We start from the raw sequence: 13429 nt of genomic DNA, 5'->3' as shown, positions 1-13429 counted from the left end.
AAGTCATTAAAATCTTAAGCATACAAGCTGAATAATTTGGAAGTGTCGATCATTGGAAGAAACAATAGGCAAGTGTTAGAAGTGGCAGCCTGGGGAATGCCTTCAGCAGTGAAAAGTGGGCTTAGAAGAGGGACTCTTACTCTTTGGTATTTTTTTTTAACCAGTGGATGTTTTACATTATTTAAAAAAAAATTAAAAATAGTTTGAGAACCCTAGTTGGAAGGAATGAAAATACAGAGCCCTACTTTGTTCCCATGAAAACCAACAAGCACAACAAGCCCCTAATATCCATTCTCATTTTGAAGTCAAGACAAAATTAATTTAGAAAAGAAAATACAGCCGGGGAGCAGAGTTAGCAACCTCAGGAAATTCAGGGAAATGTAATTGAGTAAGAATTATCTCCTTAATTACTTCTGACCAAATCAATAACAACGCTAGATGAGAAACCACGGTTGTCACCAATGAGTATCAAGTTACCGAGAAACGAATTGGGGTTCAGACTTGTTTGAAATAGCAAAACACCTGCTTCTCACAGTCAGCAAACATGGTTCCTGGGTGGAGGGTGGGCGGAGGCAGGAGAGGATGGTGGCTGGCAGCCTGGGGTGGGTTACCTGCTCCTTGTATTCAAAGGGTGAAAGCCTATACAGAGAGCCCTTCTCTAAGGAATTGGAAGCATGGATGCCCTTGATGGTGTCAGATGTTCATCTCCATACTTTGTTGACACTCACCAGGGGAGAAGCTAGTTGGCCGTGTAAGTTAGAGGGAGGTGAACCAAACACCAAGTAGAGAGTGGGAGAGCGTTTTTGTTTGCAGAGCACAAGGTTCTGTGTGGGACCTACACAGATTTCTTTGAAACCATCTTGAATGTGCTTTTCTAGGGAGGTGGTGAGGATCCTTGTTCCAAAGGGGCCCTCCTGGGCACGCCTTCTAGATCTTTCTGGGACGTGGTATTTGGCCTGGGTTAAAATTCTTTCTAGAGCTGGAATCCAAGTGTGCACCATTTGCCTAACCTCATGCAGACCTACCTGTTTCCCTCAATATCGGAGTCTCTTGACAACTGTCTAGGGCCTTCTCACTTCCCTCTCACACTCTGTGTCTTGCTCTTGGCTCCCCTGCTCCCTGGGACTTGTCAGTGAGTCATCCCCACTGTCCAGGACACATTGGATATTCTTTTGTTCAAAAAAGACTTACCAAGTCCCTCTTAGGATTCCAGCTCGGTGCTAGGAAATACACATCCTTCCCAAAGCTCCTGCTCAGAGTCTTGCAGGGGGTACGCAGACAATTAAGCAAAGTACAGTACCATAGAATATAGGCAGGGGTAGGAGTGGGCCTCGAGGGCTGCGGGCACATGTGGCTCAGCCAGGGCAGGGAGCAGTCAGAGATGAAGGAAGTGACTGCTAAGGCCAAGTGGAGACTTGAAGGACTAGGGGGAATCTAAAATAAGAGCAAGGAGGATGCATTCCAGGCAGAGAAACAGAGTGTGCAAAGATCTGGAGGTGATAAGAGAACCTTCCTATTTAAGCATGGCAGCAGGGAGCCTACTTAGGCCCTTGGGACTGAAGGTGGGACACTGATTTGCAGCTTGAGCTGCTTAAAGTTATACTCTTGGAGCCTTAGCCAGGGAAATCTGTGGACAGCTAGAGCTGCAGCAACGTCCTCCTAGGCACAGACCCAGCAATCACCTTCCCAGGGGAGCTGCCTCTCCCAACCTCAATCCATGTGGCTCCAAGGTTGGGCACATGATGAAGCCCTGGCCAGTGAAAATATGCTAGCAGCTCCCTGCCCACCAGGAGGGTTTGCTTCTTTTATGAATCTGAGACCCAGCGGACTAATGGCTTTCAATCCCAGGATACTTGCTGCAGCTGTTAGGAAAGAGATCTCTTTCCATAGGGGTTGCCTAGCTGGGAGAATGTCAGCCTGGAGCTCTTGGTTGGTCATCAGAGGGGGCGCCTGGGTGGCTCAGTTGGTTAATCATCTGCCTTCAGCTCAGGTCATGATCCCAGAGACCGGGGATCAAACCCTGCATCAGGCTTCCTGCTCAGCGGGGAGTTGGCTTCTCCCTCCTTCCTCTGCTCCTACCCCCGCTTCTGCTCTCTCTCTCTCTTTCACTCACTCTCCCTCTCAAATAAATAAAGTCTTGAAAAAAAAAATAATAAAGTCGTCAGAGATCGAGTTGAGAGATTACCCAGCACAGCCCCCTCTACCACATGACAGATACACTAAAAATGGCCACCATTTATTGAATGCTTGCTAAGTGTTAGGCGCTGTTGTAGGCACTTTACACGTATTAACTCATTTCACTCTTGCGACACATTTTGTGGATAGGACTGTTCTTCACTCTATTTCACGATTTAGAAAATGGACTCACAGAGATGTGGAGTAAATTTCCTGACTTACGTAACAAGTAAGGGGCAGAGGGGAAGTAGTTGAAATTCAAGCCGCTGCCTGGTTCCAGAGCGCGTACTCCCCCTGCTCCACAAACAGACAAGCAATCTAAGCCCCAGAGAGGCTGAGAATTTTCCCAAGGCCACACAGTAAAGCAGCAGAGACTCAGGACAAGAATACGCAAGGCCTTGCTTCCCAACGGGCCACCCAGCAGGTACGATGAATCGAAGGGCAGCTATGAGATTTGGAGTCAGAGTCTTTGGCAAATGGCAACAGGTCTTTGCGCTTCGGTTTTCTCGTGCACAGAGCCTACTTCATAGGGTCGTGATGGAGATTTAATGTGCTAATGTGTGTCAAGTTCTCAGGACGGAGCTGGGTTTATGGGGTCTCTCAATAAATGCTAGTTGTTAATGTGATTGTTGTAATTAATAAGCTGTGCCGTTAATGAAGGTGTAAAACGCAGGTGTCTGCCACATGACCATGGGCAAGTCGCTGAATTACAGTGGCCATTGGTTCCATTGGTAAAATAGGGTTATTATCTGCCCTTTGCTCATGACACCAGAGCATTACAAGGATTAATTAGAAGTTTTATAATGTGCTGTGCACTTTGATGCTCTATAAACAGAGAAATGTGATGGTTGAATATTTATATAATCCCCATTACTGAGGATCTTGAATTGCTTTACTGATGTTTAAAAAAAAATTCCAATTTCCTGAAGGTGTATAAATCGGTTTGAGTTGAATAAAAGATTGGGCTTTTATTATGTGCCAACAACTTAGAAACTCAACAAGACTGGGCATCTGGGTACCAGTGGGCTGACTGCAGTGCTAAAGTCTTGGGAAGGGAGAAGGAGATAGACTGTGGGGCTGTCTCTTCCTCTTGATTTGAGCTCCTTCAGGGCTAAGACAGAATCTTGCCCTCCAGTGGATCACAAGCACCGGGAGTGACATACAGCAAGCATGGGATGAACACTTGATAAAGGGAAGGATGGACAGATGGACGGATGTAATCCTTAACCTCTTGATGATAAAAGAGTAGGTGGGTCTGGCCCCAAAACTATGGCCCCAAGTAAATAGGGAACCACATCGGGTATTAGACAGAAAGCCACTCAGGCAGCGTGACAAGTTGGAAAGATATTTGGCACCTCCCAGAACTGGGTTACCAGCTGTGTGACCTTGGCCTTGGATCAACTCTCTCTCCCTTCATCCGAGAATCATAGTAATGTCTGTTAGGATGCTTTGAGCTGAAGGCAACAGGAAACTCTACCCACCCTTGCTTAAACAATAGGGAAGTGCATTACTTCATGTAAGAGGGAGTCCAGAGTAGGGTTTGGGGTTGGCTTAGAGGTTCTGTCATGCCACTGATCTGCCCACAGGGTCAGCTGTCCATAGAATCAGCTTCATCCTTAGACATCTTTGCCTCATGTTTGTAAAATGGCTGCTGGTAGCAATCGGGGCCAAGGCTTCTTTCCCAAAAGCCCTGGCGAATCTTTCATGTCTCATTGGTCCAAATGGGCTTGAGTTGGTCTATCACTTGAACTAATCATTGGCTAGGTGAATAAGATTGCCATGACTAGACCCACGCTGCTCCAACTGTGGTCCATGGGCCAATATCATCAGCATCACTTGGGAGCTTATTACACCTGCAAATTCACTGGCCACATACAAGACCAGGTGAATCAGGACCTCTGGGGGTGGGGTCCAGGAATCTTCTCCATCAGGCTCTTCTGAGGATTCTTCTGCCTGCTGTAGTCTGAGAACCCCATGGTTAGACGATTCAGCTGGGATGGATGTTGGTGAGTCAGCTACAAAATGTGGATGATAGTGCCAACCTTAGAAGGTTGTTAGGAAGATAGAAGTAAAATATATGTAAAGGACTGGGACACAGTAGGTGCCTAATAACTTCCAGTTTCCTTCTTTCATTCTCTAGTGATGCCTAATATTTACTCCTCCCCATTAACTGTTCCTTCTCCCCACCCCAAGGTGCCAGATGTCCTTATGCCGCTCTGACCTATGGAAACCAATCTGTAGACTAATTTATACTAAGGTGGGAGTGACATGAGGTATCACTGAGCCTAGTAGCATTTTCACCCTGAAAATGGAGTGCAGGGAGTAGGCAATGCTTAACCCAATGGTATGCTTGGAAAATGGTATAATTTCAGGTATGCACCAGGTTTAGGGTGTTGGAGTATGTTTTAGGGTGAGACCATGCTGGTCCACCTTCAGATTACACTGCATGGGTAACCCGAGACTCTGGCCACACCAGGGGAATCAGCTGGCTTATCAGGATGCCCGTTGGTAGCTGTCACGGGCGAAAGCGGATGAGTGCAAGAAGCTATGGGATGAGGGAAGGGTGAGGTCAGTCAGGATGATGTGTCAACTTCCCCCCTGTCCTTCCCCCTCTGTCTTCAGAGTCCTGTTGGGGCATTTAGGGAGGAACAGGGCCCTTCCTGATCTTCTTGCAGGCATCTGCAAGTTCCTGATTCCTTTTAAATAATAATAATAATTAAAAGGAAAAACCCTACAAGTATTTAAAACACACACCCCCCCCCCAAGCGGACACCAGATATCTGGGCATGACAGGCTCTGTTGGCAGTTTTCTGCTTCAACAGCTGGCTCTGCATGTCAGGCTCAAAGGAAAAAAAAAAAAAGTTGGTCATTCATTCCAAAGAACCTTATTCTGAATAAGCTGAGCTGAAAAGGTCCCTTAATCCCCAGAGAGGAAAAGGCTTCTTTTGAACAGACTGGAGGGCAAGGGAAATGTTAGCAGGGAGAAGGGGATTAATTAAGTCGGAGCCCCAGCCCCTCACTTGACAGGAGGGTGCCCTTCTGGGTCCTATATGCGTCTCCTTCGGAGTTCCCCCACAGACTAGGGTGGGGAGGGGTGACCCCAGTTTATCATCCAGGCTTCCAGAACAGGTTCTTTATCCCAAGCGAGGGACATGATCAGATTTTCATACCCCACTTCCCTAATCCTGTATATTTTTCTCAATGGTGGGTTCTTTAAAAAAAAAAAAAAAGTTTCTTTTTAGTTTAGAAACTGCCTTAGGCATCACGTGGCCCTGGCTGCCAGTTCAGCTTTACCCCTGTGTGACCCTGGGCAAGTTATAACCTCCCTGAGCACACTTTTTCTCACCTGTCAAATGAGGACATTCATAATATGGCTTTTCTTTTCAGACATGATGTGAGAATCACAGCTAATGAATTCAAGGCACCTCACATAGCACCTGGCATTTAGTGTGTGGTTAATAAATGTTGGCTATTAAGACAATTATGAGCTCTGCCAGTAAGCCCCTCAGCTCCTGAAGGCCCTATCTAAGCTAAACCTTACTAGACAAAGCCAGTATGCGTTAAAAACAATCTTAAGAATATAAAGGGATGCTCGAGACAGACTATCTGCTTGTAAAATACCGGTTCCACCACTTAACAGAGAAAAAAACAGAGAAAAAGTGGATGCTCTGATTCCTAAGATCCTTTCCAACAGGGCTCATTGGGCCATTACCTCCCCCTTCGCTGGGGGGAAAGTCCAGCATGAAAGTCCTCAGGGTGGCGATGGGCCCCTCTTCCACTTCCAGACCCCATTCCCTCTCTGGAATTGGCTTCCTGCAGGCTCTGGGGGTTCTCACTGACATTCTTGCCTCTTCATGATCTGTAGTGGGTTTCAATAGTGTCCTCCCCACTCTCACGTCCACCTGGAACTTCAGAATGGGACCTTATTTGGAAATAGGGTTTTTGCAGATGTCATTAGTGAAGATAACGTCATACCCGATGAGGATGGGCCTTAAATCTGACGACTGATGCCTTTATAAGAAAAGGAGGACACAGAGGAGAAGCCGTGAAGAAGGAGGCAGAGATCGGAGAGACGCAGGTACAAGCCCTTGGAGACTAAGGGTCACACCCAGAAACCCCAGGAGCCAGGAGAGTGCTCAGTCTCTCCAGAAGGAACCAGCCCTGCCAGTACTTTGATTTTGGCTTCCTAACCTCCTGAACTGTGCGAGAATAAGTTTCTGTTTTTTTAGGCCACCCTAAAAGTTAGTGGTAGTTAAGGCAACCCTAAGACGCTAACATGCCATCTTTCTATAACAAACCTTACTATCCCTCTTTTACTTGAAACCCTTCAATGGCTCCCCGTTGATCTCAAAGCAACGCCCCAGTTCTTTGGGGGTTTTCTGCAGAGCCTTTCACGCCTGCATCTGCTGGCTATACCTCTCCCCCCAGCACCCTGTCCTCTGCTTAATCTCTCTAGGTGACTTTGAAACATGTACGCTCCTGGGAACACATTATGTCTCCTGCAGGGGATGCTCTTTCTTTCCTCTCCCGCTCTGGAAACTTCTTCTCATGCTCTGAGACTCCGTTTAAATATCACCACCGCTGTGAAGCCTTTCCAAGGATCCCCTTCTTCCATTCTCCCTCTCCTGGCCAAGTTAGGCCTGCTTCTCTGTTCCCGTTGCATTTTGACAAGCCCCTGTCCTTGGAACACTGAGCTCATGCACTGGAGCTTTTTGCGTGCTGCACCTGCCCCACTCCGGAGATCACATGGTCTTGTTTTTGTAAAGGATCAGTAAGTGTTTGTGGGTTGACCAAATGGCTCTGTGGAATGTGTCACACAAGAGGGAGGGGACGGATATCATTTCATAGGCGGTGCAAGAACTGGAAGGTAGCAGAATAGACGCCAGGTTGAAAAGGACACGGCGGATCAAGGTCATCGATCTTCCTAATCAATCTCGGGGAGACCAGTTGCTCATGTTCTGTCACACACCATGCCTTGGTCACCCGTGAGAGTTACTGTTTTGTGTATAGCCAGGAGCCTGCCCACTCTGGGGGCAATTAGAAGGTGCAACTGTGCTTTCCGGGGGATGCCTGGAAGCAGGCAGAAGCCTCTTCAGGCTGAGCAGGCACCGAGTAGCGTCCCGGAATGGGCTACCGCAGGGTGGGACGGCGCTCAGCACACGGACCTTATCCCCTGCTTCCTCGCGGCCGGCAGAAAGAACTAGAGCGGATGCACTTAGGAAGCTGAAGGAGAGGGCTGGAGAGCACCAGAGGCCAAGAGCAGAGACTTTAACGTCAGACGCAGATTTCAAATCCTCAAGTCTTCTGTGCCCTGGTGGGGTCTCCTCGAACAGGTGCTTTATCCCCGCTGAGCCTCAGTGTTCTTATGCCTAAAATGGGGACATTGCCCATCATAATGCCTACCTTGTGGGGTGCTTGTGACCAGGAGAACTGGGGTATGCAGAGCGTCTGGCGTGTAGCCAGCTGTTGGTAAATGGTAGCTGTCTTTTTCTTTTTGTTCAGCCAGAAGATTATTAATTCGACAAATGTTTTCTGGGGACCCATTAAAGGCTTGTCATTGTTCCCAGATCTTGGGACTCAGACACGTGTAAGCTCAAGATGCTCGGGGCTGTCAAACACTCTTTGCCAGACCAAAGAAGGTGTGAGCGAGCGTTCTCTTCCAGAAGGTGCTTGTTAGGGGCGCCTGGGTGGCACAGCGGTTAAGTGTCTGCCTTCAGCTCAGGGCGTGATCCCGGCGTTATGGGATCGAGCCCCACGTCAGGCTCCTCTGCTATGAGCCTGCTTCTTCCTCTCCCACTCCCCCTGCTTGTGTTCCCTCTCTCGCTGGCTGTCTCTATCTCTGTCAAATAAATAAAAATCTTTAAAAAAAAAAAAAAAAGACTTTCTAAAATAAAAAAAAAAAGAAGGTGCTTGTTAATGCCTGATGGCTCCGTCGTAGCCCCGCTGGACCAGAAAAGGTCATTTGACCTTTTGTCGTCCTTTCCACACTGCTGAGGGGAGTTCCATTAAATGAGTCCTTATTTCCTTGCTGGATTTCTTCACTGAAAATGTCACACAGACGCAGGAAGCTGCGGACTGATATTTCCCTCCTCTTGAAACCTGCCCCAGTGTGGACACAGGGACGACTTCTAACGCTCTTCTCTCAAACACCGGGAGAAGATTCTTCTTGCAGAAGTTTTCCCAGTGACTTGTACTCTGAGGGCGAGTTGATGAATCGCGTTTGTCTGTGTTTGTCCAAGGTACATTTCAAAAGTCGTTTCTTGCCGGCTACATTTTAAAAATATAAACATTCTCCCTGTTTAATGCAGGTACAAATCTCCAGGATGTGCCTTTTTGAGCCTATGGTGTAGGTGGAGATTCAGAAAAATAAATAACTACTTAGGAGTCGTGAACACAGAACAGAAACCATTCGGGAGCAGGAGAACGACCACAGAAGCTGTAAAATGAGGACTAGGCTGTGGAGCTCTGCGATGCTATTGTGGAATGCATTTCCCCGCACCGCCCTGTCAAAGGAAAACTCGGGCCATATTTCCTGCACTATGAGCCTCGTCTCTGAAATGGCCCAAATCTCATTTTAACGAATACACATGATTGAGTTTGTCTAACTAGAGGTTTAACGACCTGTAAAATGTATCACGAGCACCTGGCAACTCTCAGAACTCTCAGCACCTGCACCTCACAACGCAAGGCTCGGGATTGTGGGATGTTCAGCTTGGGCTTATTTAGACGGCAAAGTCCAGTGTTTGGCAGAAAGAAGCATTTTGCACAAACATGAGGTCCATGTATTGCTATAACTGAGCGCCATCAAATAGCATGACTGCAGCCGATGGCATGCTCTTGTTGACTGATTCATTCATTCATCCAATAACTATTTATTGAGCACCACTGTGTGCGAGGCTAGGGAGCTTGGTATTTGGAAGAACAATGACAACGCCAGTCAAACTACTGCGTGCTTGCTGTGTGCCCTGTGGTGGACTAAGAACTTGGCATGGCTTCTTTTTACTAATTTCACCACAATCTGACAAGGTCAGTATTACTGTTATCACCACCATGTTGCAGAGGAGAAAGACTAATCAGCCTCGATTCCAGATTCCCAAGGAAGAATCTGATTGGCCCAGCGTGGGTCAGGTGTCCACCTCTGTTCACAGATGAGGTGAAGAGGGGGCAGTTGTGGTGCATCGTTCCAAGCTGGCTACCGTCCGGCAGAAGGCAGTTCTCAGAGGAGTGTGGTCTCCAGGAGCAGCCACCTTCTTCCACGTATGCTGGTCTGCAGACAGTGGTTGTGGGGAGAGATGAAGGGACGATGTCCTCAGTTCTGGGGCCCACCTTGGGAGGATTCACTGTGGCTTCTGCTATTGAATTACACAGGACATCCCTTGTCCTTAGGATAAATTCTCCCTTTTTGATCAAACTTCTCTGAAGGGGTTTGTGTTACTTATGACCAAGAGGGCACTGGGTGAGCCGATCTTGAAATAACAGATCTCTGAGTATTTCCGGGCCTGCCCTGAATTCTGGCGTCTCCACCTTTGCGGTAATGTGCCCTGCAGTGCAGCAAACCGGTGAGTGTGCAAGTAGGTGTTTTGAGCACTTAGTGGTGCCAAGCATCCCACAGGCACACTGCAGGACCCTGCTGCAGAAGTTTCTAGAAATAGCAACCTGACGCCAAGCAATTCTCCAGGGTTCAGAAGGAAGAAAAGACACCAGACTTTCTATTGTCCTAGTGCAGAAAGGTCTCTTCAACCTACACATCAAAATTGTCTTAGCTTTCTTCAGGGGGTATCAACAATAATAATGTAGCAACAATAACACACTCTCATGTCAATGGACAGTCGTTATGTGCACACATAACCTGCACATATACTTTACACACACGATTCTATGTGACCTTCACTACAGCCCTTTCAGGTAGGGATTATTACTGCTGTCATTGTGCAGAGGCAGAAACCAAGGCTCAGAATGGTTAAGTAACCTGCCTGAAGTCACACAGCTATGAGTGCAGATCAGTGTGAGACTAGAGTCCAAGCTCTAGCATTTATTTCCATGCCTGACACATTGAACCATTGTCTGGCACCCCAATAATTGAATGGCTAGTGTCCAAGTTCTCAGAATATCTTCTATAAATCCTGAAGGCACCCCAACGTAGATGGCATTTAAGAGAAGATAGAATATAAAAAGGTACAGCCACTGTGGAAAAGACTATGGCCGTTCCTTAAAAAAAAAAAAAAAAAGAATTAGAACTAGAATTAGCATATGGTCCTGCAATTCCATCTCTGGATATCTATACTTAAAAGAAACTTTTATACCCATGAAGCTTAGAGTCTGGCGGGCGAGGAAGAGGTTTAACAAACATCTACTTAGTTACTAGTTATTACTGAGTAAGTAACACAATGGAAGAGTCTGGTAAGCACAGCAAACACAGTGTTACAGGGGGGCCCAGACTGCTTAGTGACCCTTGCAGGGACGGTTTGGGAGGGCTTCTTTGGGGGAAGTGATGTCTAAACTAAGACTCAAATAACGACACAAGTGCATTTATTAAGGGAGCATTCTAGCAGCAGGAGCAGCTGGCGCAAATGTCTGGGGGTTGGGAAGAGGCTGGGCGCGTTTAAGACTACAGCCTTGTCCCCTGAATTTTGAGAGTGCCGCTATTGTAGCACTGCAAGTAATGGGGAGACGTTGGGAGGCCCTCTCCCCTCTCAGAGAGATGCTTGGTGACCTGTTTATTTCTCAGACCCACGTATGTGTAGTTACAGACAAAACAGATGTTTCCCGGTGGAGAAAGTCTACTCTTTCACGTGGCCACTCACTAGACAGGAGTCAGGGTCCAGGGAGAGAAATGCATCTTCATGTCCCCATCTGCATTTTCCGTCAGTTTGCAAGTCCCCAAACACAAACGTAACATGAGCCAACCTCCCCAAACAAATGGCAGGGTCACTGTATGTGTGTGCATGCACGCGGAGTGTGTGTGAGCGTGCGTGTGTGTGCGTAATAGTTGTGGAAGTGAAGGCGGCAGGGACCCTAACCCTCAAGATGTCTTGGCCCTGGACCTCAGACCCATCGTTGTCTGCAGCCCTGTGCCTTTTTCCATTCCGTCCATTCTTCTCCAACTCTGCCCAGCACATCGCAGCTTTATGAGCACAAGAAATGTATTTGGCAGGTGATCCCAGAAAACACCAGTAAGGGAGTGGAACAAGGAAAGCGTGCTAATGAGCAAGCGGGTTACCCACTGTGGGTGACCTGACTCATCCCGCTGGGACCCCAGGGGAGGTACAGAGCGAGGGTCAGCAAACTTGTGTAGGAAGGGGCCACACAGTAAATATTTTAGGCTTTGCAGGGCACGGAGTCCCTGTTGTATAGGTAACTCTATCCTTGTAGCTTGAAAGCAGCCACAGACAGTATGTATGATGTATTAACAAGTCAGCATGGCTGTTTGCCAATAAAACCTTATAGCGGCAGGTGGTGGCTGGATTTAGCTGGTAAGCTATGGTTTGTCCGCTCTTGGTACAGAATGCGCCTCAGAGTTGTTCCATCTAAAGGCAGTGCAATCCAGGTCCTTATCCCCAATATTTGTCTGCCATTGGTGGAGGGCTGCTCCTGAGGGCGTTACCCGTCTGGACTGCCCCTTCTGGACAGCCTCAGACCACAAGCAGAGAACCGAGGGTGTGCATAAGCTTGGGGAGAGCCAAGGAGACACTGGGAGAGCATGAATGCATCTGCTACACTCCCTAGCAGCCCTGTGAGGTCTGTGGTACCCTGAGGACAACAAGGCTCAGAGAGATGGAATGATGGGGCTGAGGTCACCCAGCCAGGGAGTGGCCAGGATGAAAAAACAGAGCCAGTCCCTATGGCTGTTTGTGTATTTGTGAGACTCTGAAAGACATTTTATGTGGTGTTTCCGAAATGTATTGTAACATCTGGCAAGGCACTTCTGTTCTGAAGCTTATAGTTTGGAAAGCACAACAACATAACCTTTTCCATCAAATGCAGTTTCTTCATTTGTTTCCTGAACTGTGATAGAAACCCTTGAGAATCCAAGGAAGGACAAAGATGGATGATTTAAGTGTTCTTTGCTCTTAACAACCTTTTAAAATTTCTCGATTATGTGTGTCCAGGATGTATATATCGAACTCAAACAAGTCAATAGAAACCACAGCAAATTATCCAATAGAAAGTCAGGCGAATGATCCAAACAGGTAATTCTCAGAAGAGAAAATAAAAATGAGCAATAAATATATAGATGTTTATCTGTCTCAAAAATCAAGTCAATGCAAGAAAACGAGATGTCCTCTTTGCCCTTCTTGTTGGCAAAAATTTAGACATCTTATTAAGAATAGGCGAATATGTGAAGAAACTGGTACTTGGGTGCTGTTGGGAGCCTGTAAATGGATACATGTTTTCTGGATGGTATATGGGTGAATAAAACCCATCTTCTCCCCCATCTTCCTTCTAGAGCCAGAGGAGGAATGAAGACAGTCCATGCCAGTCGGGGTGGTTGCATGGCCCTTGCCAGGGACTGGTGTGCGTGTTAGCCGGCGGCTCAGACCAGGCTGACAGGCCTGCGGAACGTTGAAGATATTTTGGCAGTGTCACCTAGAACATCTCTAGCTATCATGGGACCCCTCGCCAGAGGCTTTCCCACCTTCTGAGGGTGGCGGAACAGAAGGTTGGAAAGGAAGCCCCTATGTCCGTAATGATGGCACTGAGCCTTCAAATTAGCCATCTTTGGAACTGACCTACATTAGGGTTCTCATAAATAAAGCCCTTGTTGCTTAGTCATGCAGCCCAAAGTGTCCCAGTTGATATAATAGTCTGTCCCATATAGAAATATGGGCTCATACATCCAAGGAGGCAACATACAAGTAATTGATTGTAGCACCACTTACAATAACCAGACGTTAGGAATCGCCTGAACATGCCTCCATAGGAACCTGGTGAAATAAGCTATGGTCTATTCAGTTGTTTATTAAACTACTGAATTCTAGTCAATCATTAGAGACAAAAAAGTAAATTTATATGCACTGATTGTACGATGCAAAGATCCCCGAGAGTATTCTTAACTTTTTTAGAAGTTGCAAAATAGGGGCGCCTGGGTGGCACAGCGGTTGGGCGTCTGCCTTCGGCCCAGGGCGTGATCCTGGCGTTATGGGATCGAGCCCCACATCAGGCTCCTCTGCTATGAGCCTGCTTCTTCCTCTCCCACTCCCCCTGCTGTGTTCCCTCTCTCACTGACTGTCTCTGTCTCTGTCAAATAAATAAA

At 47.3% G+C, this 13429-nt stretch overlaps 1 protein-coding gene and 1 long non-coding RNA gene across 2 annotated transcripts in view; one reads left to right on the top strand and one right to left on the bottom strand.

Moving 5' to 3' along the window:
• The window catches only part of CCDC60 (coiled-coil domain containing 60), a 156421-nt gene that overhangs the window by 96351 nt on the left and 46641 nt on the right, over positions 1-13429 (bottom strand). The gene's annotated exons all lie outside the window — the stretch shown is intronic.
• Positions 2433-13311, top strand: LOC117795145. The gene is made up of 3 exons (XR_004618976.1): positions 2433-2599; positions 8484-9734; positions 12623-13311. It is a non-coding gene; the product is annotated as an uncharacterized LOC117795145 (long non-coding RNA).

The sequence above is a fragment of the Ailuropoda melanoleuca genome, chromosome 12, assembly GCF_002007445.2.
Source record: "Ailuropoda melanoleuca isolate Jingjing chromosome 12, ASM200744v2, whole genome shotgun sequence".
Taxonomy (NCBI): Eukaryota; Metazoa; Chordata; class Mammalia; order Carnivora; family Ursidae; genus Ailuropoda; species Ailuropoda melanoleuca.
The sequence above is the reverse complement of the archived record's forward strand: the minus strand, read 5'-3'. Positions and strand labels throughout refer to the sequence as shown.